Here is a 6,608-nt window from a genome sequence, read left to right on the forward strand (position 1 = left end):
ACCAGTACAAGCGATCGGAAACCAGTTCAAATCTGTAACACAACAGAAGTTCAGTGTACATAAACCACTTTCAAAATGGCCAAAACCGGTTTAAGATAAACCTGAATGGATGTAGTATCAGACTTAATTGAACTTCTGTCACAGATCCCCTCCCGATTCTAGTTAATGCACAGTCCCCCAGCATCCCAGGATGCTTTGCACCTCCCCAACACCCCCTCTCCTCCCTTGCAGGGTGGGTGGGCTAGCCTTGGCTCAAGCTGTCTGCTCCAGCCAAGCAGGGAGGCATGCTGTAGTGCCCCACAACCTGGCTTCTGGCCTGGGTCACTGCAGGCATGTGACTGCATTTCTGGAATCAAAAGTTAATGTCTGTTCACTTGCTTATCAGATCAATCTACACAGTTTAGACTAACCTGCAAAAACTGAATCAATTCAGCTTTGGGCTTTTTGACTGTCTGTATTTAGCCCTAGACAACAGACCCTTTCTCTTTGCTGAAAGTAGCACTGTCTGGTTTCAAGATTCTGAGCCTCAAAAGACTCAACTATTCAGCTCAAAGAGGCTGAGAACTCTGGAATCCCCTACTGGAATTTAACTTATGAAGTGTCTTACCAATTTTGTACTGACTGGAATGTCCTTGTAGACGTGAGTCACAATCACGGAGCACTAAAAGATCTATATGTTTAATCACCTTGAGACTGAAATTCCTTGTTGGGAATATGGAGATGACTAGAGAAGTCATTGCTGCAGAACAGTGGAGAAAGAGACAGACAGATTGTATCTGACAACGCATGGAGCCCTACAAGAATCTTAGGCATTTCTATATGTAGTCAGATTGTATTTATTACTTCTTCAATCATTTCAACTAGTTTGAATGCTTAACTGTAAGTTAGAGTTGCACATTACCTTCTACCCAGTGTGCTGGGTTAGAGACTAGAGCTGTGCAAATACAGGTTTTGTTATTGTTCTTGTTTTGTTCCCCCACCATCATTTGCATGCTGAAATGAAAAACAAAGTTTTTTTCAGGTTGAATTAAATGTTCTTTTCCCAGGGGTCAGGGCATTAATCTTCTTCAAATTTCTCTATTTCTTCCTATATTTAAAATGTGTCCTTTTGAAACAAAATCAGAAACTTTCATTAAAGAAGTCAACAAGCTATTTAGACTTCTTTTACTTTTTTCAGTTAATTTTGGTTGCTTCAATTACCCAAAATATAAACATTTTGGTTATAAGGGCTAGAGACAGAAATAACACGTAAACTGGTATACATGATCAGAAACCAATTCCAATCTGTAACACAACAGAAGTTCTGTGCACATAAACTGCTTTTATAGTGGCCAAAACCAGTTTAAGATAAACCTGGATGGATGCAGTATCAGACTTAACTGATTTAGGTTAAATTCGTTTATTGAACTTGTGTCCTATATTCTCTGCAGATTCAAGTTAACTCTCAGTCCCATGGCATCCCAGGATGTTTTACACCCCCACATAACCTTCTCCCCTCCCGCCCCTACAGGGTAGGTGGGCTAGCCTTCGCCCAAGCTCCAGCCAAGGAGGGAGGCATGATCTAGTGCCCCCTGGGGCTTCTGGCCTGGGCCACTGCAAGCATGTGGCTGCATTTGGGAATCACAAGTGAATGTCTGTCTGCTTGCTTATTGGTTCAGTCTACACAGCTTAGACTAACCTGCAAAGATTGAATCGATTCAGCCTTGGGTTTTTTGACTGTCTGTACTTAGCCAAAAACTTATCTCTGGAAAACTTCACTTGCCACCATAAGGGATGAAACCCACAATGTTGTGGGAACAGTGATACAGATGAAGTTTTCTTCACACCATTCAGGAGTAAAGAACAGAAGTTCTGCCACTTAAAGGGTAGGAAACAATTCCTCTTGGATACAGGCATATTTCCCACAAGATTTTGCTGGTGGGACAAATAACAAAATACTTCCCTGTATGACTGTAAATCTCCACCCATTCCCTCTTACATTTGCTTGAATTTATTTTGTGCAGCTGCTGCCAGCAGTTGTCACATAGCAGCATAGCTCATTTAGCATGAAAAGAAAGCTGAAGAACTGGCTCGATCTTGAAATCTGGGGCAATCTGGGGCACAGGGGTGACTGGTGCCTCCTGAGTCTGGGGGGGGCACAATTTGTGGGTGGGCCCGGGGGTGGGCCAAAAGCCCCATATCCACCCCTATACTTCCGTGCCATGGCTTAGTGCCCCCCTGCCCCCGCAACATGCTGCTGGCCTGCGTGGCAAAAAAAACTGCCCTGACCTGAGTGGTGCCGAGTCAGAGGCCAATCTCAGGTGGAGCATGTGTCCCCCATACCCCCCATGCTCCCCCTACCAGTCACCTGTGCTGGGGCACAGATGGTTTGTGGGAGTCCCATGCTCTGCATATGCCACAAGCCCTTTCCAGGAGTTAGTGAGCAAAACCTCTTACAACTGCAGTGTGTACAGAAGATTGCACCCCCACTCCTATCCTGAGGAAGAAATACCCTGGTGTTTCTGCCCTGGTAACTTACTTGGGAGGGGTGGGGGGATGTGGAGAGAAGGAGAGAGGAGTGGAATGGCTGCCACCATTCCCATGTGAGCACAGCACGGATAGCAGCAGCAACCAGAAGTTCATAGAATCACAGAAGTAGGGTCGGAAGGGACCTTGCAGATCTTCAGGTCCGACCCCCTGCCTGGGCAGGAAGAAAACTGGGCTCAAGTGACCCCAGCCAGGTAAGCATCAAGCCGCTTAAAGACCCCCAGGGTAGGAGCCAGCACCACTTCCCTTGGAAGTTGGTTCCAGATCCTAGCCGCCCTAACTGTGAAGTAGTTCCTACAGATGTCTAATCTAAACCTACTCTCCAACAACTTGTGGCTGTTATTCTTTGTTATCCCGGGGGGCGCTAGGGGAAACAAGGTCTCCCCCAAACCCTTCTGGTCCCCCCTAGTGAGTTTATAGACGGTCACAAGGTCCCCCCTCAGCCTTTTCTTGTGAAGGCTGAACAGGTTCAGGTCCCGTAGCCTCTCATTGTAGGGTCTGCCCTGCTGTCCCCGGATCATGTGGGTGGCCCTCCTCTGGACCCTCTCAATGTTGTCCACATCCGTCTTGAAGTGGGGTGCCCAGAACTGGACACAGTACTCCAGCTGTGGCCTGACCAGTGTCGCGTAGAGGGGGAGGATCACCTCCTTGGACCTACTTGAGATGCACCTGTGGATGCACAATAGAGTCCGGTTAGCCCTGCCGACCGTGACCTCGCATTGTCGGCTCATGTTCATCTTGGAGTCAATAACGACTCCAAGATCCCTTTCTGCTCTCAAGAAGGGAGTTTCCCATCTTATAAGTGTGCTGCTGGTTACTACTGCCCAAGTGCACCACCCTGCACTTGTCAGTACTGAAACGCATCCTGTTTTTGTTAGCCCACCCTTGCAACGTATCCAGGTCTTTCTGCAGTCTTTCCCTCCCTGCTAATGTGCCCACCTCTCCCCATATTTTGGTATCATCAGCAAATTTGAACAGGTTGCTTTTCACCCTGTTGTCCAAATTGCTGATAAAGAAATTGAACAGCGCGGGCCCAAGGACTGAGCCCTGGGGGACTGCGCTGCCCACTTCCCCCCAGGTCAAATATGACCCGTCCACCACCACCCTCTGAGTACAACCCTTCAGCCAATTTGCAATCCATCTGACCATGTAGGCATCGATGCCACAGTCACCTAGTTTTTTAATGAGGATGGGGTGGGACACAGTGTCAAAGGCCTTGCTGAAGTCCAGAAAGACTACATCCACGGCGACACCTGCATCCAATGCTTTTGTGACCTGATCGTAGAAGGCAATCAGGTTGGTCTGACATGACCTGCCCTTAATGAAACCATGCTGGTTGCCCTTGAGCATGATCACCGATGCCTGCCCATCACAGATGTGCTCCTTGATCTTCTCAAAGAGTTTCCCCAGGATTGAGGTAAGACTGACGGGCCTATAGTTGCCCGGGTCCTCCCTCCTCCCTTTTTTAAAGATGGGGACCACATTGGCTATCTTCCAATCATCTGGCACCTGGCCCAAACACCACGAGCGCTTGTAAAGCTGTGCCAAGGGCCCTGCAATAACCCCTGCTAGCTCCCTCAACACCCTGGGGTGGAGAGCAGCTGGACCTGCTGATTTGAACACGTCCAGCCCCTCCAGAAGCACTCTAACCTGGTCCTCCTCAACCTTAGGTCTGGAGGCGTTCCCCTCGAGTCCGTCTTGAATCACGGTGGGGGAGTCCCTGTCCCTGCACAAGAAAACGGAGGTGAAGAATTTGTGAAAGATGTCTGCCTTCTCCTCTGGCGTGACCACCAGATTTCCCAATGTATCTTGCAGGGGCCCCACATTTTCCGGCGCCTTCTTCATCCTCCCTATATATTTGAAAAAGGACTTTTTATTATCTTTGATCTTGGATGCTAGTCTTAGCTCTATGTCCGCCTTAGTTGCCCTGCCCTGGGTGCCTGGCCACATTGTTACACCTCTGTTAGCTGTGTTTTATTTTGTGTCTCCCTCTCCCACAGGAACTGACCACTTACATCTTTGAAAAGAGACAATTCAGTTAGGTGCCTAACTTTAGTGCCCCAAATTTGTTTCAGACTTCTATGCAGGACTGCCCTGTTATCCCGGTGGCTGTAGAATTTGCAGATCAAGGAGAACAGATTGACATCAGAAGTAATGTAATTTCAACATACATTACAAAAGAGACCCTTTCCAAGTAAGGTACAAAAAATAAATATGATTTAAATCATAGTTGTTTACTAGTTTAGTAAAAGTGGAAACTGTTAATCAGTCTGTATAATAATTAAATGCATCAGTATAATATTTTCTACTATGGAAAAAATGCACGAGTGTGCATATACTCCAACCTTGCTTCTTCTCTCAGAAAGGTCAGAGGATAAAAGTATTATGCCCTGTCAAGCAGCCAGCACCATTTTACAGCTGTTATTAGTTGCACTCAGCATAAAATAAATGGGCTGCAGCCTCCAACTTGCAAAATCAAAGCTTGAGAAAGCTAGAACTGTGCAAAGTATTCAACTCAAACCTCTAACACACTTGAAATCAGTATTGACTAATTGCCAGTTCAGACTGGCTTTTTGCACTGGTACTGGTTTGCTGGAATTTCGTGTCAACTTTTCAGCAAAAAAATAGGCATGAGTCTCCTTTTAAGTGTATATGAAAATGTGCAGACACCAGCTGTATCCAGACAAAGAGGGGTGTGCAGTTTGTGATGCCACAAATTGCACATGGAGAATGTTAAAACGTGCCCTGCACTGCAAATTTGCAGAGCAGGACCATAATTTGGTACTGAAAAATTCTGATAGGAAAAAAAACGCTGGGAAAAAACACAGTGTGGCACACACAACAGGAACATGTGTTGGCAGACACAGAGGCGTGGTCCTCCAGGGGGATGCTTTGGCTGTGAGCCAAAGCATCTCCACTCCTTCAGTTATGCCTAAACTCCTCCAGCATGCTGAGAGAATCTGGGCAAGAGCAGTTTGCCTGAAGTGGAACAATTTGTCCCTCAGCAAAACACACATACAAGGGCGTACACTGAGGCAAAAAGTAGCAGCACAAATGTGTGCCGCTATTATTTTTGCTGCTGCAAATGCACACCCCTGCACATCTGGACATGGCCACAGATTTTTTTCACCACTGACTAGAGTTTGAACCAGGGTTTTGTTTGGGGGGGGGGGGGGGGTTACACACCTGATTAGATGACCATAGCTGAAGTACTTGATGGTCTGCCAAAATCATTTTACCTGACTTCTCATACCTGACATAGGTGCACTTCAGCTGAGTTTCCTTGACTCAGAGGGGTAAAGTAGATAGTTCACTGCTGTTATAAGTCCACTGAAGTCAATGGAGTTGCACTGAAATCTTGTCTCTCTCTTTTTTTTAATCATATATCTGGCTCTGCCAGTCTGTCATCTTGCCTGTTATTTATTTTTAGTTCCATAGGTGAAGCCTTGTCTAGCCCAGATTTCAAGCAGTGGTGTTAATGGTCTAAATTACTGCATTAAGGTAGTACCTTCTAAAACTGCAGCAAACTCTGCTGGTTGAAGTGTTTCAAGTGCCTTTGAAGTGCTCTAAACAGCAAGGTACTAATGTTCACAGCCAAAGAAATGCTTCAAAAAATATCTAAAGCACTTCATCAATAACCCTCAAAAAAAAGAAAAACTTATTTTCTTGTCTGTGGGTTGCCTGTAATATATTGTAATTTGCTTGGAGCCTTTCTGGCTAGGGTAGGATATAAATCTAAATAATAATAACAATAATAATATTTGAAGTGCTTCATTCTTAAATTCTTCCTGAAACGTCTGCATCCCTCTGGCATGCTACAGTGTTCTGCACCCCACCACACTTCCTATGCAGACAGCAGAGCAGGATGGACACACAATGAATGCTCTCCTGCGGCTTGGCTGTCCTTGAGCTTTCCAGTGGCCAGAGGCTGTAGGTCCAGAAACATGCAGGGATTACTGCTCTCCAGCCTCCAGAAGAGATGTTTCTCTTTCGAAGGCACTTAGATGTGCTTTTTGAAGTGCTCCATCTATGGCTATATTCTTGGCTGCAGGTTTAGAAGGTGCTATGTAGAATGTGTTAGC

This window comes from Alligator mississippiensis, chromosome 1 (genome assembly GCF_030867095.1).
Source record: "Alligator mississippiensis isolate rAllMis1 chromosome 1, rAllMis1, whole genome shotgun sequence".
Lineage (NCBI taxonomy): Eukaryota > Metazoa > Chordata > Crocodylia > Alligatoridae > Alligator > Alligator mississippiensis.